Genomic DNA, 23967 nt, shown 5'->3' with positions numbered 1-23967 from the left:
AATCATTTGATTGCTTGCTCAAAGTAATACTGATGTACAGCAGTATATTACAGTGTATTGCAGATGCATAATCTGATATGCACAATAACTGATCCTGTCTCTGACAGGATATGTCATTGTGCTTCTGCAGGTAGCTCTGGGATCCTCGTTTGGACCTCGGGACTGCCTTTAACTGGTGCGCGGAGAGTGGGGGTGGATGCACAGGGCCCTATACCACGGTAGCCCACCTGTCGCATACAGCCAGGGTCCCGCACTGCTGTCACCATTGACAGTTGTCATTGTGACAGCTTTACAGGACAAAGTTGTATGTCCAGTTGCGCGTGTACTAGATGTCGACCTGCATGTACATTTTGGTCCTCGGTCGGTAAGTGGTTAACGGCATAGTAATCTTGGTGTATGCAAAAGTTTGACTTAACAAAAAGAGATAAGATTCCACTCTCTCATTATTCTGGCATTTGGCAGATATAAATAATTTTGGTAATCCTAATTTACCTAAACCGGGAATCGTTCATTCTGGTTTCTTGTCAGTGATAAAAATATGCATATTTGTCTTTTTATATAGTCACAACAGAGTAGCAGCGGTACTGGCACTACCCCCATGCACCTTAAAGTCTTAGGCGTGGTGGGACCATTTGGAGTGATAACGACTGGCAGTGTGCTGCAGGGATGTGAAGACCATGGGGGTGCTCAGCGTAGGAAGGCAGTAGTCACAGATGAAAGGAGGAGAAAGCCAATCACGGCACTCACCGATGCAGTCTTCAAATTTTATTCACAGATATGCAGGTAATACAGGACGCCGACGTGCGGCAAGGCGACGGGCCGTTTCGCGCTGAGTAGCACTTTCTCTAGCCTCTGACGTCATCCTTCCGGGGCGTGCGCATTATAAGCGCCAGCCCCGAGAGGTTGTCATAGATAGATGGCAACAATACAACACATGTGAATGCGTACAAACTTGGACATTTGTCCATAACATACAGTGTGTTTAAAAACAATAACAGATAAGAGAATACAAGAGAGAAGCACTGTTACTATATGGAATTCAATGTGTTTTTTTGCAGGACCCAGCGGTGTTATTACAAAAATCATAAGAAGACACTAAGATCATTACGGTCATTCAGACCGAGAGGGCCCATGGCTCTGCACCTCAATATCCATTTAGCCTTGCGGCGCAAGAGTTCTCTCTGGCGATCACCGCCTCTGGGATTAATTTCCACTTTTTCTATGCCCGCGAAGCAGAGTGGATTAGGTTCGTTAGGATGGTGCAGCCTCATGTGCTCAATCAGTCTGGGACAACCATTACCCGTAGACACCGGATGTAGGTGTTCCCTAAATCTCATAAACATGTTCCGGATAGTTTTTCCGATATAAAATTTATTACATGTACATATGAGGACATACACCACATAGGTGGTTCTACAGGTAATGAAGTGTTTCACATCAATTTTCACGCCCCCTAGATTTAAGGTTTTTGCTTGTAGATTGTGCATACAAAAATTGCAGTGTCCACACTTGTAATTACCTCTAGGAGCACCCTGACTGAGCCAACTTTGTCTGGAAACGGAGTATCTACTCCGGACCAGCTCAGTACCTACTGTGGGGCTGCGTCTGAAGGTCACAAGGGGTCTGCAAGCTGTGATTTCTGCCAATTTTGGTTCCTGGCGGAACCATCATGGGGGCTAAAATCAAAAGAGAAAGCAAATCTCGTGCCACCCTGATTGCCACGTTTCTTTGCCCTGGAAAGTAAACTCCGTCGAGGAATTGCATTGGCTTTGTGAAATGCGGTGAGGATGCCTTCTTTTGGGTAACCCCGTTGTATGAAGCGTGATGTCAATTCATGTGCTTGTTGTTCAAAGCGTAAACTGTCACTATTAAGTCTTTTAAGACATAAAAACTGGCTAAATGGTACACTGCTTTTGACATGCGGGGGGTGAAAACTACTGTGGTGTAAAAGTGCATTCGTCGCTGTAGGTTTTCTGAAACCTTCGGTAAGCAGCGTTCCGTTAACCACTTTCACCCTCACATCAAGGAAGTCAAGAGAGTCACCTCCGAATATGGCTGTAAACTTCACGTTCATGTCGTTGGCACAAATTCAATATATTCAGTGTCCCTATCCGCATTTCGCAGGACCAGGCGGACAGCATAAACGCCCAAGTCCTGCGCAATGCGGGTATATAGACTTTCCACGTCGATAGAGACGAGGTAAAATCCATCCTGCCACACCAGGTCTTTAATAGCTAATAAAAAGGCGGTCGTATCTTTAATGTAAGCCGGAATGTCAGTCAGTAGGGGTCGTTATAACCAGTCCAAATATTGGGAAATGGGCTCTGTGACAGACCCTATGCCGGCAACAATAGGGCGTCCTGGTGGATCACACAATGTTTTGTGGATCTTAGGGAGGAAATACCACACGGGGTATGTAGGATTTTTTGGGAGGAGGTGTTCAGCTGTTCTTTTAGAGAGGACTCCTATTTCTACATTACGTCTAAGTAAGGTCTGGAGACGTGATAAATAACTAGTAGTTGGATTATGGTCAAGGCGTCTATAAGTGCACTCATCCTCAAGCTGTCGTAGTAGTAGTCCCGTGACATCACCACCACGTTCCCCCCCTTGTCGGCCTTATTTTTATGTATTTATGTATGTATGTATTTATATGTATATAGGAGCACCGTATAGTTGTCGACGACAGGTATGTGTCACCAAAGTGGCTGGCCTCAGTGATGTATAAACTGTATGCCAGTAACGTAATGTTACGGAGTATGTTTACCTGTTGTAGTTTTTTATGGAGCTACCAAAGAGCATGGTTGGGACGGTCGCTCCCATATTCCAGTATGGGTTTTGCCACCTATCAAAAGGCAGCTGCTCAGGTGGTAGGAACTGTGTGTGTGACAAATCGAGCTGTTCCCTCCATGTTCTGCCTCAAAGCGCCTCGGAGTGCACTGCTGCCCTGCTGAGATTGTTCCATTTGTAGTTTTTTTATACCTGAAGCAAGGACTGTTTGAATTTATTATTGCACGCTGCAGAAAGCAAGTTTGCTTGAAGTTTAAGAGATAATAAAATCTACATTTACTTTAGCACCTGTGTCTGTGCTGATAACCAGTGACTACCTGTGAGAAACACCCCCACAATATATGTATAGAAAGAGAAGTAGAGAGAGAGAGAGGTCACTGCAGATGAAAATTAGGTAACAACATACAATTTCCTAAATTAGGTAACAACATACAATTTCCTAAATGTCAAGATCATTTTGTAGTCCTCCTTGAAAATATACTAACACGAGGAAAATTGCTGTATTTTAAGTTTATTTCTTAAGTTGTATACATTCTAAAACACATAATAAAAATGTAAATGAGATAATTGTAATTATTGTATTCCATTGACATCAAGGTAAATTTTATGTCATCTGCTATGTCCCGTTTAGGCAGGGATACATTATCCATGCATTTTTTTTACAGCAAAAATGATGGAGGCTGTAGCACCTTTCTTCCATAAATAACAGATCCATGCCAAACTGACCGTAACTGATGACATCAAATTTATATTGATGTCAATGGGATTATTTAACTGATACATTAAAGGGAACCACATTTGCATATATACAGCCAGTGACAGGTTTCTATAGAGCCCTAATAACTAACTGACACCCTTCTTTTAGCTCCAAATTTGTGCTTACATCCAAATAAATCATTTTTTATTTTATATTAACTGGCATCAGAGGGGGGTGTGCTGCTCTCCAGGCTCTACCATCCTTCCCATGCCTTATGCCTCCTTAATGGTCACAGTTCATGTCATGTGACCATAGTGACATGATCTCAGGTCGTTTTGCCTCTTAACAATAGCAAACTGTACCCAGTCCATGGACTTCTACTCCTCTCCGTCTTTCATGGAAGCTGCTGTGGTTTCAAGTGATCACGTACATGGTGTATAGTTTGCTATAATTAGAAGGCTAAAGGACTGGTCACATGTCATGAATGTAACACAAGGCACTGTGTAAAAAAATTGACACAAGATTTCCTATAAGTACATAGAGCGTTATATATCTGTAGTTGAAGATTATCTGTGTCTGTTCATATGTCTGTTTTTTGCACACATGTGCAGACCGTGAGGAAAAAAATAGCAGCATGCATTATTTTGTCTCACATGAGAACCACGTACATCTATAGAAGTCAATGAATCCGCCAAAAAATGGACGTCACGTGCATGACCTCCGTATGTTTTTTTTTTCTCAAATGTTGCTAGGCACAGTGTAACTCTATGGAGGCTATAGTTGCATAAAATCCCCCCATTGAAAACCAGTAATCGCATAGTCTATTGGAAAGAGGAGGTTGTGAGTTCAAGTCCCAGTCTGGGCAAAAAATTATTTAATTGAATAATTTAGAGCCTTCAGCGGAAGCCTTGGGAGATGTACAAACACCATAGATAGACAGTTCATGATGCTTTAATGTCGTGGTCCCTTCTCTTCAACTAACCCGACACATCTATTAAAGGAATTCCCTACCAATGTCTCCTCTGGGTAATCCCCTACAGATAGCTTCTAGGAGTCTAAACAACAGCAGAAGTAATTCCAGAAAATGACAGAATCCCGATATTGAACCTTTCTGAGTATGAAAGTATTGAACAAGTATCAAGTTTCGATACTTCGTGCAACCCGAGTCTTAGTGCGCATGACATTCGTAGCTCAGTGCAGCAAGCATTTCCTGTACTTGCACGGTAACCTACTACTTCCATGTGCCCTGAGATGTCTCCACTCTCGGCGCCGCATGTGTTGCGTTCCCTGGCCTGACTTCAGCAGATTTAAATTTATTGATTCCATATACAGGCAGTCCCCGGGTTACGTACAAGATAGGGTCTGGAGGTTTGTTCTTAAGTTGAATTTGTATGTAAGTCGAAACTGTATATTTTGTAATTGTAGATCCAGAAAAAAAAATTTTTGGCCCCAGTGACATTTGGAGTTTAAACATTTTTTGCTGTAATGGGAACAAGGGTTATCAATAAAGCTTCATTACAGACACCTTACAGCTGATCATTGCAATCTGGGAATATAGTAAAGCATTCAGTAAGCTTCATCAGAGGTCAGAGGGGTCTGTCTGTAACTATGGGTTGTCTGTAAGTCGGGTATCCTTAAGTAGGGGACCGCCTGTATTGACTTTACATATTAGTTATTATTTTTTTCATAGTTCTGTCATTTCATTTACCGTATATACTCGAGTATAAGCTGACCCGAGACCCCTAATTTTACCACCAAAAACCGGGAAAACCTATTGACTTGAGTATAAGCCGAGGGTGGGAAATGCCAGCCCCCTGTAGCATACAGCCAGCCCCCATGTAGTATACAGCCAGCCAGCCCCCATGTAGTATACAGCCAGCCAGCCCCCACGTAGTATTCAGCCAGCCCCCACGTAGTATTCAGCCAGCCCCCACGTAGTATTCAGCCAGCCCCCACGTAGTATACAGCCAGCCCCCACGTAGTATACAGCCAGCCCCCACGTAGTATGCAGCCAGCCAGCCCCCACGTAGTATGCAGCCAGCCAGCCCCCACGTAGTATGCAGCCAGCCCCCACGTAGTATGCAGCCAGCCCCCACTTAGTATGCAGCCAGCCAGCCTCCACGTGGTATACAGCCAGCCAGCCTCCACGTGGTATACAGCCAGCCAGCCTCCACGTGGTATACAGCCAGCCTCCACGTGGTATACAGCCAGCCAGCCTCCACGTGGTATACAGCCAGCCAGCCTCCACGTGGTATACAGCCAGCCAGCCTCCACGTGGTATACAGCCAGCCAGCCTCCACGTGGTATACAGCCAGCCAGCCTCCACGTAGTATACAGCCAGCCTCCACGTAGTATACAGCCAGCCTCCACGTAGTATACAGCCAGCCTCCACGTAGTATACAGCCAGCCTGCACGTAGTATACAGCCAGCCAGCCTCCACATAGTATACAGCCAGCCCCCACGTAGTATACAGCCAGCCAGCCCCCACGTAGTGTTCAGCCAGCCAGCCCCCACGTAGTGTTCAGCCAGCCAGCCCCCACGTAGTATACAGCCAGCCAGCCCCCACGTAGTATACAGCCAGCCAGCCCCCACGTAGTATACAGCCAGCCCCCACGTAGTATACAGCCAGCCTCCACGTAGTATACAGCCAGCCAGCCCCCACGTAGTATACAGCCAGCCAGCCTCCACGTAGTATACAGCCAGCCAGCCTCCACGTAGTATACGGCCAGCCCCCACGTAGTATACAGCCAGCCAGCCTCCACATAGCATACAGCCAGCCAGCCTCCACATAGTATACAGCCAGCCCCCACGTAGTATACAGCCAGCCCCCACGTAGTGTTCAGCCAGCCCCCACGTAGTGTTCAGCCAGCCAGCCCCCATGTAGTATACAGCCAGCCTCCACGTAGTATACAGCCAGCCAGCCTCCACGTAGCATACAGCCAGCCAGCCTCCACGTAGCATACAGCCAGCCAGCCTCCACGTAGCATACAGCCAGCCAGCCCCCACGTAGTATACAGCCAGCCAGCCCCCACGTAGTATACAGCCAGCCAGCCCCCACGTAGTATACAGCCAGCCAGCCTCCACGTAGTATACAGCCAGCCTCCACGTAGTATACAGCCAGCCAGCCCCCACGTAGTATACAGCCAGCCAGCCTCCACGTAGTATACAGCCAGCCAGCCTCCACGTAGTATACAGCCAGCCAGCCTCCACGTAGCATACAGCCAGCCAGCCTCCACGTAGCATACAGCCAGCCAGCCTCCACGTAGCATACAGCCAGCCAGCCTCCACGTAGCATACAGCCAGCCAGCCTCCACATAGTATACAGCCAGCCCCCACGTAGTATACAGCCAGCCAGCCCCCACGTAGTATACAGCCAGCCAGCCTCCACGTAGTATACAGCCAGCCAGCCTCCACGTAGTATACAGCCAGCCAGCCTCCACGTAGCATACAGCCAGCCAGCCTCCACGTAGCATACAGCCAGCCAGCCTCCACGTAGCATACAGCCAGCCAGCCTCCACATAGTATACAGCCAGCCCCCACGTAGTATACAGCCAGCCAGCCAGCCCCCACGTAGTGTTCAGCCAGCCAGCCCCCACGTAGTGTTCAGCCAGCCCCCACGTAGTGTTCAGCCAGCCAGCCCCCACGTAGTATACAGCCAGCCAGCCCCCACGTAGTATACAGCCAGCCAGCCCCCACGTAGTATACAGCCAGCCAGCCCCCACGTAGTGTTCAGCCAGCCAGCCTCCACGTAGTATACAGCCAGCCAGCCTCCACGTAGTATACAGCCAGCCAGCCTCCACGTAGTATACAGCCAGCCAGCCTCCACGTAGTATACAGCCAGCCAGCCTCCACGTAGTATACAGCCAGCCAGCCTCCACGTAGTATACAGCCAGCCAGCCAGCCCCCACGTAGTATACAGCCAGCTAGCCCCAATGTAGTATACAGCCAGCCCCCACGTAGTATGCAGCTAGCCAGCCCGCAGTTTGCCCAGCACATTAAAAAAAATAAACTTACATACTCACCCTCCGGCCTCCTCTGTGGGGCTCTCGGCATCTCCTCCTCTATCTTCTCTATGCTGTAGTAGCCGGGAGAGACGCGTCTGTGCGATCTGACGGCCACCGCACACTATGACGTCATCAGCGGCGACACCACCACATCATAATGTGCGCCGACCCGCAGATCAAACGGACTCGTCAATACAGCATATAGATGATAGAAGAGGAGCCGCCGGGAGCCGCTTCGAGGACCGGGAGCCGCGTGGAGCATCAGAGCCCCGGAGGGTGAGTATGTAAGTTTATTTTTTTTTATTATTAAATCATGTATAAGCTGAGACGAGGTTTTTCAGCACATTTTGTGTGCTGAAAAACTTGGTTTATACACAAGGTATTTATGTCTTTTATTATCGAAACAATGTACTTTCCACCCTAGCTTTTTCTCATCTGTTGAGCCTGTCATAGAAGTGAATAAAAATGGTGCAAATCTTTGTCACATTTTGTTTGAACACCTTCTACGATATCAGGCCCTGTTTCCAGATTATGGGATTACATAAACAAATGGAAACTGTGGTGCGAAAAGAAGATTATGTTGGAAATTTGCCATTGCATTCTTTGTATTATTATTCACTATAACAACTTGGGTATTCATGATTGCTATAGACATTCCTTGTGAAAAGGAATGCATGTTTCATAAATGTATCATAAACTTGACCTTGGTAGTGGGAACCTTTTTAACTTATTCCCAGCATTAAAAGGACACATTTTCTTTTGTAAAGATTTACTGTCTGACATTCTGAGACATATAATTACTCATTTACACAAGAGTATTTTCTGTAATACTTGCAGAATTTGCAGCTCACAATGTGTTCATTTAAATATGTTGTCCACCTTTAGGAAAGTTTAACCCTTCCAGGCATTTCTAAGATTTTTTTTTTTTTGCAATTTTCACATCTACAAATAAAAAAAAATTACAGCATAAAGAATTTTACAGAACCCCAACAAACCATATTTTTTCTGAAAGCAGACACATTTTGCATTAAAGAGTTTATAGAACTAGGTACCTTCATGCAATTTTGATTCACAGTGTAAAATTTTATTTCAAAAATGCATAGAAATTGACTTTGATGGCAAAAATGTGCCCTAAGCAGAAAATAATTAGCGTCACATATTTTAAATGTAATAAATGAACATTTGTAGAGTTCACAGATACCTCCATAGTCATATGTTCACATGAATAAATCTTCATAAAATCACTTAAATTAAATACCCAAAAATCTGCTTTTCAGATACAAATTTTAAGGTAGTCACAACCTGCAAAATATGTAACAATAAAACAGATTAATAAATAAAAGCCCATTTAAAACCTATATATTTGTTGAAAGCAAACAACCAGCCGTACCACCATCATGCAACTTTTTTTTAATAAAGACAATTTATTAAAAATACAAATCCATTGAAAATGCTATGAAAAGATCACATAAATGTATGTAAAAAGACCATGCATACCAAACACTGGGGCAGATTTGTCAAGTGTCTGAAAGTCAGAATATTTCTAGTTGCCCATGGCAACCAATCACAGTTCGGCTTTAATTTTACCACTGCTCATGAATATTTTAAAGGGGAGCTGTGATTGGTTGCCATGGGCAACTAGAAATATTCTGGGTTTCAGACACTTGATAAATCTGCCCCAGTGTGTTGTTTGTCTGGTGCTCGGGTTCGGCATGTTGCGGATCGGGTTGACCTGGGAGGGATTAGTGACGATCCAGTGGTCATGGTCCACATTGGCACCAATAACAAAGTGAGCAGTAGGTGTAAAGTCCTCAAATTGATTTCAGGGACTTAGGACATAAGCTCAGGGCAAAGACCTCAAAGGTTGTTTTCTCTGAAATACTGCTTTACCAAGTAGCACACCAGAAAGGCAGCAGAAGATTAGGGAGGTAAATAAGTGGCTCAAAAGTTGGTGCAGGACAGAGGGGTTTTTGTTCATGGCGAATTGGGCCCTCTTTGCTGTCTGGTACATGCTCTACAGCAGGGTTGAACTGCATCTCGTTGGGAAGGGTACAGCTTTGAATAAGATGAGGAAATAAAAACCAAAGGGATGGGGAAAACCATATAAAACGTATGTACACGAATGCGAGAAGCCTCGCAAAGAAAATGGAGGAATTTGAACTCTTAATGTTGGAGGGTATATATGATATAGTAGGTATCAGTCAAACATGGTTGGACAATAGCTATAACTGGGCTTTTAATATAGATGGCAGTAGTCTTTTTCAATTAAAAGGCAGGGGTTTGGTTATATGTCAAATTTTGCCTGTGAGATGACATCTTTGAAGAAAATGTAACCCTATGGTTGGAGATAAGGGGAGGGAAAAGGAATTATAAAATAGCACTAGGGGTTTGTTATAAGGCTCCAAGGCAGCAGAGGAATTTTTTGCAACGTGCCTGTGTGAGGGCTCATTGTTTGCATAAAATAGCATAGTTTTTATTTGTACACACAAATTGTACTACAATTTGATTTAATTTTTTGTGCGATGGATGGTTAAAAATTGTGAATTTAGACATTGTTTTGCTTTGTATAGCGGCAAAGTATAAAGGCAATTGCATCAAAACAATTACCCTTAATGAATGCCATAAAAAGAAATGGATTTGCTGTTGTGTGACTCTCCTACATATTCACAGTCACGCATGTGCTACTGTTGGAGAAACAAACACATGGGACCTTCCAGGGGTGAGCTGAATTTAAAGGGAACCTGTCACCAGGGGGCTCTTTTTCACTTGTGACTGGTTCCAATACAGACTGAACAGTACATACCAAACATGGCTTTATCTTTTCTTTTCAGTACTTAATATTAGAATTATGCTATTTTGAACCTTTCCTGGCTTCCTGGCAGCTCACACCTGCTCATTTGAATCCATGAGAGGCTCGTCCCCCCCACTCATTCAGCCCAAACCCCTCCCACAGCTGTCTTCTATTCACCCTCCCACTAATGACGTAGGCTCCCACTTACAACATAGAATTTGTAATCCTGACATGCACAAAGAGCAGCGAGGCAGCGGATGCGTCCCTTCGCTATACTGTCTTATTAGGCAGTGTTGAGGTATGCAAACCCACTACGCAATTTGTGTACCTCTGCACCTCGTAAGACAGTGTAGCGAAAGGGAAGCATGCGCAGTGAACAGCGACACTGCCTAATAAGACAGTATAGCAAAGGGATGCATCCGCTGCCTCGCTGCTCTCTGCGCATGTTAGGATTACAAACTCTATGTTGTAAGTGGGAGCCTACCTCATTAGTGGGAGGGTTTATAGAATTAAACTGTGGAAAGGGTTTCGGCTGAATAGCAATTACCGTGGGGACAAGCCTCTCATGGATTCAAATGAGCAGGTGCCCTTTACCATTTTGAAAGTGCAACCCCCTAGGACAGTGGTAGCGAACCTATGGCACAGGTGCCAGAGGTGGCACTCGGAGCAGTCTCTGTAGGCACCCAGGCCATCCCCCCAGCACAGAGTTTCCAGACAGGACTCAAAACCTCCTTGTGCCGTCCCTGGCCACCCAGGATGTGCTGTGATCAGGGCTATTTTAAAGCTACACATCTTTTGTTGCCTGGGACTACAGGAGGAGCAAGGCAGTCCATACAAGGCTGCATTATTATTGGAGCTCCTGCTTTGGGCCCCGCAGTTCTTCCCGTTAAGGGGACCCTGGTAGGAACTACAATGATAATCTGTATTCTCCTCTTTTTTTTAACTGTATCGGTGTCTTCAGGACACCTATACAATTAAAGCCTTGACAAAACGGGTAGCAACATGTTACTGCTGAAATTGCTATGTTGGCACTTAGCATTTAAATAAGTGGGTTTGGTTGGGCACTTGAGCTCTAAAACTAAATTCTAAATTCTAAAACTAAGTACTGAACAGTAAAAGATAAAAGCATATTTGGTATGTACTGTTCAGTCTATGTTGGAACCTGTCACCAATGAAAAAGAGCATTCTGGTGACAGGTTCCCCTTTAACCACCTTTCTTTTGTCTGAAGTACTGAGCCAATTGTTGGCCAATTCTAGTGTGCCTTGTTGAGTTGGGAGACATACCATGAGCAGTGGAGTAAAAACAGTTAAAGATATCATAAAAAAATCATATCACAAAAAAGATATCATAGATTATTGTTTAAAAGTTTTATTTTATTATGGAGATTGACCATTTATTTTGATGCCGAACCATCGTCTTCGTCAGGTCAAATGCTATAAAATGATATACGACGGAGAACAATAAACTTTTAATTTTAGTAAAATTGTTATTAATGATATTGTAATAGAATAGAAAGATAAAAGGATGATTATAGGATAATAACTTAAGATAAATATTCTATCCATGATACGCTTAACCCCTTAAGGACGGAGGGTTTTCCGGCTCATTTCTCGCTCTCCAACTTCAAAAATCCATAACTTTTCCATTTTTCCGTGTACAGACCTGTGTGAGGGCTTATTTTGTGCGTAACAAATTTTACTTTCCCGTAATGTTATTTATTGTAACATGCCGTGTACTGCGAAGCTGAAAAAAAATTCCAAATGTGTAAAAATTGAAAAAAAACCGCACGTGCGTCACGTTCTTGTGGGCTCAGTTTTTACGACTTTCACTCTTCGCTCCAAATAATATGCCTATTTTATTCTTTGGTTCGGTGCGATCGCGGTGATACCAAATTTGTATAGGTTTTATTGTGTTTTAATACATTTTCAAAAATTAAACGAATGTGTACAAAAAAGAAAAAAAAATTTTTGCCATCTTCTGACGCTAATAACTTTTACATACTTTGGCGCACAGAGATGTGTGAGGGGTCATTTTTTGCGAAATGAGGCGACGTTTTCATTGCTACCATTTTGAGGTCTGTGCGACATTTTGATCATTTTTTATTTCATTTTTTATGTTATGTAAAAAGGTGTAAAAGTCGCATTTCGGACATTTGGGCGCCATTTCCCGCCTCGGAGGTCACCGCCGCCTGTAACCGTTTTTATATTTTGATAGATCGGGCATTTTGGGACGCGGTGATACCTAATATGTTTGTGATTTTTACTGTTTATTATGTTTTATATCCGTTCTAGGGAAAGGGGGGTGATTTGAACTTTTAATATTTTATTAATTTTTTTTATTTTTTAAACTTTTTTTTTTCACTATCTTTTAGACCATCTAGGGTACATTAACCCTAGATGGTCAGATCGCTGCTACCATATACTGCAATACTTCTGTATTGCAATATATGGCATTTTTGCAGCACATTCATTACAATGAGCCACTGGCTCATTGTAACGAATCTGCAGCTGCCAGATAGCCTCGTGTCAAAAGAAGACACGAGGCTACCATGGCAACCGATCGCCGCCCCCCGATGACGTTCGGGGGCGTGGCGATCGGAAAAAAGATGGCGGCGCCCACGCGCCGCCGTCTTTTAAACGCCGCCGGCGACTTTGCCGGCGGCGTTGAAGGGGTTAATAGCCGCGATCGGTGCAAGCACCGACCGCGGTTATTAGCGGTGGGGGTTTTGTGCAATATGCAAAAACCCCCACCTCTGTATGAAGAGGACTCAGCCCGTGAGCCCTCTTCATACATCCCTTATACCTCTGCGCCGTAGAGCTACGGCGCAGAGCGTTAAGGGGTTAAATAAAAATAGATGTTAACAATTGATTTTGTAAAGATGGTTAAATACAGCATTTAAATATCTAAATACTAAATATATAAATATATAAGCAGCATTTAAGTGTACAAGTAGCAATTCATGTTAATAATAGATATAAATAAGTATAGAAGGTTAAATGAATAGTAGATTTTTAAGGGGGATAAGAAGTACAAAGTAGAATATGTAGAGGCTTTCTTACCAGCGGGACACGTGGGTCTCAATTAACAGTCTGGGGAATAGTTACTATACAACTGAAGGGCGGAAAGTTGTGTGAGGTGCTCAATCCTAATGTTTTAATTTTATACATTATATAATATGTTGGACCATTTACCAATTAGCAGCACACCAGTTCACAAAATGAGCACCAGCCTGACAGTAGCATAGTGGCATGCGACTGCAGGCACTGGTTAATTATGCTAGACTTGGCCGGATAAAATGTTAAGTACACTTAAAATTATAGAATAATTGTTAAGTAAATGTAGTGCTGCTGACAGGTTTCACCCCTGGTCGTGTTCCCTGTCGCAAGCTTACCTTAAGCTGCCCTGCCTGTCCATTTTCCAGCTCCCTTAGGGCATGGGTGGTACCTCACTCTCCTTCATGAAAGAGCAGAGGGTGTTCCAGAAGTGTGTCCCAGGGAGGTCCAGGAATAATGCCCTTAGTGTGTGGCCATTAGTCAAATGAATTGGATAGCACAGTGGGTTCACAACCCACTGCTTGTTACAGTTTGCTTAGGACGTGGACCAAACAGTTGAACTCCTAAAGCATTCAATGAACTGAAAACTTTTACTTCAGCCTTTGTTCTTCATCATCTGGACGTCACATGACAATTCTTCTTGGAGGTTAACACCTCTTCCATCGGTGCCAGAGACCTTCTCTTCCAAAAGAATGCTAAGCGTAAACCTATGACCTGTGGCTTCTTCTACAAGCTCTTCTCCTCTGCAGAAAGGAATTATTCCAGTGCCGATTGTGAGCATTTGGCCATCAAGTAGGCCCTGGAAGAGTGAAGACATCCTGTAGAGGGATCTGTGTACCCATGCGCCACAATCCGATCGCATGCGCCAAAAACCCAGGCAATTCAGTGCAAACCGATAAAAAGTCGGGAGACCGGACGAAAATGCGCTGTTCGAACGCCCAGTAAATGTGCCCCAATGTGTCTGCTTAGAGAGTCCCCACCAACACTCTAGAATCTTACACTGACCATCACTAAATGATAGGAGCTAAAACAGCAATACGAGTAAAATTGGAAAGTTAGGGGTTTAAAATTATCTTTATTGTGTAAACATCACTAAAGGATTGAAATTTGCGAATTTTCTTTCATGGCCAAAACCCTTTGAGTATCGGACAGTTTTTGGCAAGAATTTGCTTAACCCCTTGCTGCCAAAGCCACTTTTCACCTTCCTGACACGACCCATTTTTTTAAATTTGTCATGATTCACCATAAGTGGTTATAATTTTAGAGTGCTTTAACATATCCAGGTGATTTTGAATATTTCTCGCGACACATTGTACTTCATGTAAGTTGGAAAATGTTGGTGATATGTTTTGAATATATTTATGAAAAAAATATAAAAAAAATTGTGGAACAATTCTCGATTTTTGAAATAGCCCAATTATACACAATTTACTTTCAGGTTCACTACTTGGAATATAGGGTGTGTGCTGCACCCATCAAATGAATCAAGTAATTAAGCTTTGGACTGTGTCCTAATAACTTACAATAGAATTAATCCACCTGCTTCTTTACACCAATGGGTGCCAGCTCGTAAAATTTTGGTTGCTGCAACAGATAAGTGGGGGAGTGGGAAAAATAAAATGATGCAAAAGAAGGAGCATCACTTTTAGAAAAACTGTTATATACAATATACAGTGCCTGAAATAGCCTGTATGGCAGTGCATGGGAGATATGTGGCTCCTTACAGAGGAGCTGTGCAGGCATTGTGCCTGTATATTGGAGATATACACATACCATTTGCATTGGACCGGCCCAATCATATATGCATTTTAATTGAAACGCATGCAATCGGTAAGTAGTAACCATTGTTTTTCATTGTTAACTCGGCCAGAGCCACTCCCCATATTGTTTAAATTGCCTCAGCACTTTTCCCTCCCTCTGCCTGCTGTAATCTCAGGGCAGCAACACACAGTGGGGGAGGGGAAGTGGTCCTGCACATTGTAATATCAGATTTGCATTTATTTTTAAATACATTATACTGAAAGGGTTAATAAAAATTCATCAATAGGACATATGAAATTCAAATTTGTGCTATTAAAAACTTCATAAATGCCATTTGGTTATAGTGACAGAAAACTAAAAAAAAGTTACAGTGGGTACGGAAAGTATTTAGACCCCTTTGAATTTTTCACATCAAAAATTTTATTTTTTTGCTCATTCATGTATGCTATACATCTTGACAGAAAAAAAAACATGTAGGTATTTTTCCTACCTTATTAAACCAGAAAAACTGAAATATCACATGGTCATAAGTATTCAGACTTTTTGCTGTGGCACTCATATTTAACTCGCATGCTGTTTCCTTCTAATCCTCCTTGAGATGGTTCTAATCTTTCAATGAAGTCCAGCTGTGTGTAATTAAACTGATTGGACTTGATTAGCAAAGGCACAAACCTGTCTATATAAGACCTCATAGCTCACAATGCATGTCCGAGCACATGAGAATCATGAGGTCTAAGGAAATGCCCAAGGAGCTCAGAGACAGACTTGTGGCAAGGCACAGATCTGGCCAAGGTTACAAAAGAGCACAGTGCCTCCATAATCCTTAAATGGAAGACATTTGTTACAACTACAATACCTTGTTTCAGTGCGGTTTGTAGTCCACCCTGGGGAGGGGTTCCAGGTTGTATGGCAAAGAGAAGAGCCAGTGGTTGAAGTAGATATGTGGTTTGGTCAAAGTAGCTCCCACAGCTCCACAAAAACCCGTACCACAGAAAGAGGCCGGTGTAAACGATAGAGTAGAAAAAACAGAAAAGTGGAAGAGGAGCTAACGTGGGACACTAAAAGGCCAATAGGTGTTCACAATAGTAATAAATCGCTGAAGGTGCTCAGAAGTAATTTATTTAATAAAAATATTAAAATGGCAACACCTTAAAAATGGTAATAATAATATGTCTAGGTCATTACCTATACATATTATTATTACTACCATTTTTTAAGGTGCTGTCGTTTTCGTTTATTATTTTAAAATAAAAATGTTTTTATTAAATAAATTACTTCTGAGTACCTTCAGCCATTTATCACTATTGTGAGCACCTATTGGCCTTTTAGCGCCCCACGTTAGCTCCTCTTTCACTTTTTAGTTTTTTCTACTCTCTCCTCAGTCCACGACATATGAAAACCTGCATGCAGTTTCCACAAAAACACACAAGGGACTCAAATTTTTGGGTGTTAATTCTAAGTGAAACAACAGTGAAAACACGGTGGTGGCCACATCATGCTATGGGAGTGTTATTCAGTTGCAGGGACAGGATAACTGGTTGCAATTGAAGGAAAGTTGATTGCAGCCAAGTACAGAGATATCCTGGATGAAAACTTCTTCCAGAGTGCTCTGGACCTCAGACTGGACCGAAGCAGTGGCTTCAGAGAAACTCTGTGACCATTCTTGACTGGCCCACCCAGAGAGGATTCTCAAATCCAGGTGTGAAAAACTTGTTGCATCATTCCCAAGACGACTCATGGCAGTACTAGGTCAAAAGGTGCTTCTACTCAATAATGAGCATAGGGTATGAATACTTATGGCCAGGTGATATTTCAGTTTTTCTTGTTTAATAAATTAGCAAAAATATCAAATTTTTTTTTTTCTGTCAAGATGGTTGTGCACAGTGTACATTAAGGAGCAAAAGAAACTTTTTTGATCTTGCCACTTGGTTTCAATGAAACAAAGAGTGAAAAATTAAAATCAATGCTTTCCGTATCCACTGTATATCTTCTTGAAGGAATCGACAGAAAAATTAGAGAAATGTCACTAGACGGGGAAACGGGTGTATTGGGCAATTCTTTGCCCTTAGGGTGGTAGCACACGTGGCGGTTTGGCTGTGTTTGCAAACGCAGACCAAGCCGCACCCACCGCGGCCCGATCGCATCGGCGTTTCTATGGTAACGCCTGTGATCGGGAATGAGCCATCGGTGTTTTGTTTTAATTTAATGCAAAACAACGGCGGCTTGTTCCCGATCGTAGGCGTACCATAGAAACGCCGATGCGATTGGGCCGCGGCCCGCCCCGGTGGGTGTGGCTTTGTCTGCTTTTACGTGTGCCACCACCCTTAGTATTAGCAACAAGCAAGCAGGTAAGCTGGGTATGCTGTGGTTGTACACTTCTTAATGGATTAAAACTAAAGAAATGTTTTTTTTCAATTATAGGCTCAGATCAATCATGATCCATCCATTGATCGGTGGAGCAACTTCTCATAGGGTTTCCTTTGAATTGGGAGATCACCAGAGTGAAGGGTAGCATGTAACTGCAGCAGTGTTAACATAATAATTAAATAGTTAAATTTAAATAGTTAAATTTGATTTTTACCTACCAGACAAGCCTTTTTAAGTATCTACAGATTATAAAATAATATTTTTTTCTCTTTCACAGTGTGTTCCAATTATAGCAACATATGAAAATCACATATTCATGGCTCATATTTCTTTGTGATTGGCTGTCACTTTACACCAGCTGAGATTTGCACCTGTCTCTGTATATTTAGCTGTTCAGTGTCTGCCAGTTGGGTGTGGACATGTAGTGTGGATCTGAAATCTAAAGGTAAGCACCCTTAAACACCTTTTGCTTTCTGTGCTTTTCAACTGTACTATTTTATAGTTGTTATAGGAAATCTTCTAAGAAGCAGTAATTGAGTCTTGAGTTGTTCCAGAAGCCATCTGAGACAGATACCGGATCTATATTTAGTAAGGTAGCTTGCTAAAACTGGCAGTTACTCCAGTTAACAAACTTTCTTCACATATAGTAGACCCTTTACAAACCAGAAATCGTTTTTCTACAAATGGTAGGTTCTGGTACTGAATAGAAAGCGCTGTTCTTCTTATGCTCTGTAGTAATTTAAAAAATATCTGTGGGTTCCTGAAAATAGAATGTGTACAGTAAAATATGGTTTCTCTTGGCTTGGTTTACATTAGTTATTGTTTGTGTTTTAGTTATACCTGTTTTGACACTCCACTGGAGGGGCAATAGTTAAGAAAAACCTGCACATGAAACAAATTATCAAAACTAGGTTATATAAACTGAATACACTTGTGTCAATCTGACAAAACCTCTAAATGGCCAAATAGTGTGAATATACTACTGTCAGGAACCAGGGGTAGTGGACCCACTGGACCACCGCGGACGATGAGGTAAGCCGGAGTCTAAGTGTACTCGGTTTTCACCAGAGCCTGCTGCAAAGCTGGTTGGACTTGCTGCAGCGTGGTTCCATAGGCGCGACTTTTTTCCCAGTGGCCTTTGAGACTTTTTTTAGGCCAAAAAGTACAGGAAGACCAATTAAAAATTAAAAAAAAAATTGAATACCTGCCTTTAACTTTTGCTACCTATAGATCACAAAACCACAATCTGCAGAATGCATGAACCAAAAGCATGGTTCTAGGTACTATAGAGCCCAAGTTTTAGGGATCAGAAATGACGGCCCCCCCTCCACCTTCAAAAGTGATTAATTTTGGGATTTATTCAGCTCTTCATTGTTCATTTGCTTATTTCTTTGGAGGTAATCATTGTACAGTTAAATGGGCAATATTTATTTAAAAATTAAAAAAGAATGCTAGAAAACTTTTTTTTTTTTTTAAAACAAACTTTATTGTAGTTAGCATTATAATATGCATTTTAAAATAAATTCATATATGCAGATATGCCATCACCTTTGACAACTACATTTTACAATATTAATTAATACAAAATAAACATGTGTTGTAACATACATGGATTTGCATATCACATCATAACCAAAGTATAACATGGGGAACAACAACCGATAAACCGCAGGCATATTCGGTACATAGAATATATACACCGTGGATGTAGGCATTACAGTCTGATCCGATTATACACAATAATTGACTAAGCGTGCATACCACTGCGCTCGAGAGGAGAAGGAGGTGACCCCTCCATAGAGAAAAGAGGCGCACAGCCCACACACACAGGGAAAGATAGAGCATGTGCTAACTTTTTCCCGTGTACAGCGTTGATCACAAATGGATACACATGTGTGGCACTGTACCGCCGCCATGGCCGTCTATGGGTACTTATATGTGGCCGCAAATTTGAGGCCACATATACATCCCCCACAAATGGCATTCTAAATGTACCGTAAGTTCTATTTTGCTGAACTATAGCATTATTGTTTTCTAGGTCGGCATAGGCTAAGGCTTTATAATATATGGATTGGATCCAGTGTTTTGTGTATATCCATATTTTTTGTGTACCATTAGTAAATATCATAACCTTTTCTAGGATGAAAATCATATTCACTCTCCTATTTAATTTCATAAAAGAAGGTATCTTAGGGGTTTTCCATAGTGAGTAATTACTGTATTTAAAACATAAAATATAACATCTTCCTCGCTGACGAGTAATCTAATAACTATGGCCGGCAAAAGTCTGATATCACTGTACATTGCAAGGCATGTAACTATAGGCTTTGCGACAGCACCAGCAGGCACTCAAATTTTTGGAAAGCTTACTTGGGTTATAGTACCATCCATACAGAATCTTTGTCCTAGATTTTGCATGTTAAATTACAGCTTGATAAATGCAGTGTTAATTGCTGAAGTGGATTAACCGGTTCGCGACCGCCCGCCGTGTATTCACGGCGGCGGTCGCGTTCCGATGCATGGAGGGCCGAGCCCTCTCCATAGCCGGAAAGTCTCTGCTGCATATTGCAGCAAAGGCTTACCGGTAACACCCGCGATCGGTGCCGGCACCGATTGCGGGTGTTTTCTTGCTGATCGACGCCGGCAAATTATAATAAAAAAAACTAAAAATTCAAATCACCCCCCTTTCCCTAGAACTGATATAAATATAAATAAACAGTAAAAATCATAAACACATTAGGTATCGCCGCGTCCGAAAATGCCTGATCTATCAAAATATAATAACGTTTTTTCACTGCGTTTAACCCCGTAACGGAAAATCGCGTCCAAAGTCAAAACTGGCACTTTTTTGCCATTTAAAAAAAATAAAAAATTCTATAAAAAGTCATCAAAAGGTTGTACAGTCCTAAAAATAATATCATTGAAAACATCATCAAAAGTCGCAAAAGATGACACCACCCTCAACTCCATACAACGAAGTATGGAAACGTTATAAGCACAAGAAGACGACAAAATTAAAGAAAAATTTTTGTTCATGAGGTTTTAATTTTTGTAAATGTATGAAAACATTATAAAACCTATACAGATTTGTAATCGTACTGACCCAAAGAATAAATTAGATGCGTCATTTGTGGCGTGAAGTGAAAGCCGTAATATCCAAGCCCACAAGAATACGACACAAATGCGGTTTTTCACCATTTTCACTGCATTTGGAATTTTTTTCCCGCTTCCCAGTACATGGCATGGAATATTCAATGCAATCACTATGAAGTGCAATTTGTTACGCAAAAAAACGAGCCATCACATAGCTTTTTACTTAAAAAATAAAAAAGTTATAGATTTTTGAAGGTGGGGAGTGAAAAATGGAAATGAAAAAACGGGAAAGGGCCCGGTCCTTAACCGGTTAATGAAAAGAAAAAGAGAAATTGTGGAAATGCAAGGAAGTGCCACTCCAAGTTGTGAATAGTAATAAGTTAGATATATAGAAAAAACATAACATAAAGACAGTGCACACCCAAATAAATACAAACTCATGAACAATAAAAAAGAGAAAAAGTAGGAGAGAAAACTAGTCTCCTATAGACACTGCATGTGTGCAGTTAGCAGTCATTGTCTGGAATAAAACACAATGAGGGAGATATATTAATAGTTTTCTGAAGCGCCAGTATTCTTAAAATCTGGTGCAGTATGAGACTGGCGAGTCATACATTCCACCTCCTATTAGTTGGTCTAGTTTGCTGCACCACAATACCACAATATCTTCTCTGGGGTTTCCAGTGTTATCAGTTGTCTGCTCTGGCGTCTTCAGTTTTATTAGATGTCTGCTCTGGATTCTCCATTTTGGCACTGTATTTATTGCCTGCTCTTGGGCCTTTATTATTATTTACAAAGTGTCCAGAGCACCAGTTTAAGGTACACCCAATTTTAGTTGCAAATAAAATACACAGAATATGTTTTTAATATAATACAGTTTTATTAAAATATTAATGTACTAAAGGTCAAACATCCCACCCCTTCCAATCACATATGCATATATCAAAATAATATATATATAAAACTAATACACCTAATAGTACACCTATGAAAATCACTAGCAACATACATGTGCGTATGGCTATATAAACTGGTTGGTAAAAGAGCTCCCTGAAACAATTGTGTGATTGTGCAGTGTTCACACTGTTCAAGTTAAAATATACCTCAGCAATGTTTCTCAGAAAAGTCTTAATCATGAAATGAATACAAAAATTAAAAAGTCAAAATCTTCTTTTCTTTTTTGCTTTCTTATACGTACAGTCTCAATTTAGCCTCAATAGTTGGATAGAGCGTAATACACATTTGTCGCCACTGTAGTTGTCTTAGTTGGATGAAGCATGACGCACACATTAACAGTCTTATCTGGCTTGCAAATGGTTAAGAAAGCAAGATTGTGATATTCAGTGGTTAAGAAAGCAAGATGGTTAAGAAACCAATTAAGGTTGTGCACCCTTGCCCAATGGCATCAATAACGTCTAGTGAATTTCTGCCAGCTCACCATAGCATGTGTAAATCCAACTGCGTGGGTGAAATAGAAAATATCTAGTCCTTTGATGGTTTACTCAGTGTAGATAAAAGGTTTTCCAATGCTGCACAGTGTTAAAAAGACTTTAGGTCACCTTTTATTTAAGTCTGTAGATCACATATTAAAATGAATCCAATTTCCACGCAAGTTTTAGGGCAGAAGATTCATCAACTGATTTCAATCATTACACTCTTACTCATCACTGGACTTGTTTTTCCTTTTTTCCTCATTCTATATTTTAATGTTTCCATTTATATTGTAAATGGTATAAGAAGAGAAGGTAACTGTTAAATAAAATAGTACATAATTTTGTATTAAAGGGGTTGTCCGAGTTTTTTAAAAAAAAAGCTACAAGTGGCCGGGACAGGGCTGCTTAAAAAAAATAAAGATGTACTTACCTTCCGGTGCCCTCCCGTATCCAGCGCTGCTGTCGCTCCGGTCCGGGCGCCATGTAAACAAACATGGCCGCTGGAGTAGCGCTGCATTCAGCTTCCGGCCGGCCGTGGCTGGGCACGCCTATCCGTCCCTATACACAGCATTGTTTATGGGGGCCGGAAGGTTGTCGGGTCCGGCCGGAACTGAGTCCAGTGCTGCTCCGGCGGCCATGTTTGTTTACATGGCGCCCGGACCGGAGCGACAGCAGCGCTGGATACGGGAGGGCACCGGGAGGTAAGTACATCTTTATTTTTTTAAGCAGCCCTGTCCCGGCCACTTTTAGCTTTTTTTTTTAAAGAACTCGGACAACCCCTTTAATATTTAGAATTTTGTTACATCCCAAATTGGAAAATGGGTTTAGTTAGATATAGTTCAAGTGTTAGAGACACAGGGATACCACATTCTGTATGCCATATTTAGTTTTTTATGTTTTAACTATTAATATTGGGCAACAATCTGATAGTAGATGCTTGGCTGCTGCTCACATCACATGGCTGAGCACATAAGCACCTGCAGATACCACAGCAAAACTGAATGACGCAGTAACGTCATGTTTGATAGAATGCCGTATTTGCACGTTTTCCCACCTACAAAGAATGGAGTGGTCTGTCATTTTTAATCTGGGTAGAATTTAAGGGTACATTTACACAGCCGTATGACCCCTCCCCCCTCCATAGAGAAAAGCGGTACATGGTCACACATGCTCTATCTTTTCCCAGTGTACGGCGCAGAATGGTGTCACACATGTGTGGCACCGTACCGCCATTGCCGTCTATGGGGGACATAAATGCGGCTGCAATATACATCCCCCTATATCTCCTATCCTGCAACAATTAGTTTTTTTTTTTGTTTTTTTGCTTAAAGGTAACCTTTGGGTATTTTTCTGTGGTGACAGGTTCCTATAGACACAGTTTTTTTATTTAATCATATTAAATAAATATAGATATTTTTATCAAATTTGTGGCTTACTTTGTTAGTCTGGGACAGATTTATCATACCTTACAATAGCGAGCGATCGTAGCGCTGTATTCCTTCTGCTGACACATCCACATTGCGTGTCAGGACGCGGAGGCAGCAGATAGAGTAACTCTGCTGCTGCATGTACACAGACGCGGCGCATCACTACTCCAGATAGACAGCAGGAAGCTGAGTTGCTGCGCTGCATCCCTATACACATGTAGAATTACTGTTTTCTCCAGTGGCTTGCCAAATACTGGTGCTTGTCGTTGGAGATGCAAGCAATGCACTGCTGTCTAGATTTTAAGTTATACACTCACAACTTATCCCTTTTCCCAAACTTTTCCCTTGCTATATACTTGGGTCACCATGGCTATATTATATCCCACTACTGTTTCTGCCTGCTTTCAATCAGCTGTTTCAGGAGCTATGGAGGACCTTAAAAGTGCTGAAATGGTTCTTGTTTACAGATGTATGAGGATTTCATGGGTGAAATGGCCCTTCTCAGTCTAAAATTTGGTGGATATTTTGGGTGGCCATGGGCCCCTAAGTATGC

At 42.0% G+C, this 23967-nt stretch overlaps 1 protein-coding gene across 6 annotated transcripts in view; it reads left to right on the top strand.

The window, feature by feature from the left end:
- The window catches only part of JSRP1 (junctional sarcoplasmic reticulum protein 1), a 79603-nt gene that overhangs the window by 40096 nt on the left and 15540 nt on the right, over positions 1-23967 (top strand). For 4 of the 6 annotated variants that reach the window (XM_072112730.1, XM_072112739.1, XM_072112773.1 and 1 more), the window contains one exon: positions 17739-17906. The gene's annotated coding sequence lies outside the window, so the exon portion shown is untranslated. Of the gene's footprint in view, positions 1-765; positions 784-17515; positions 17610-17738; positions 17907-23967 lie in introns of those variants that run through there. The other 2 variants (XM_072112748.1, XM_072112757.1) reach the window with 2 other exon arrangements.

Source organism: Engystomops pustulosus, chromosome 1 (assembly GCF_040894005.1).
Source record: "Engystomops pustulosus chromosome 1, aEngPut4.maternal, whole genome shotgun sequence".
In the NCBI taxonomy this organism is placed as follows: domain Eukaryota; kingdom Metazoa; phylum Chordata; class Amphibia; order Anura; family Leptodactylidae; genus Engystomops; species Engystomops pustulosus.
The sequence above is the reverse complement of the archived record's forward strand: the minus strand, read 5'-3'. Positions and strand labels throughout refer to the sequence as shown.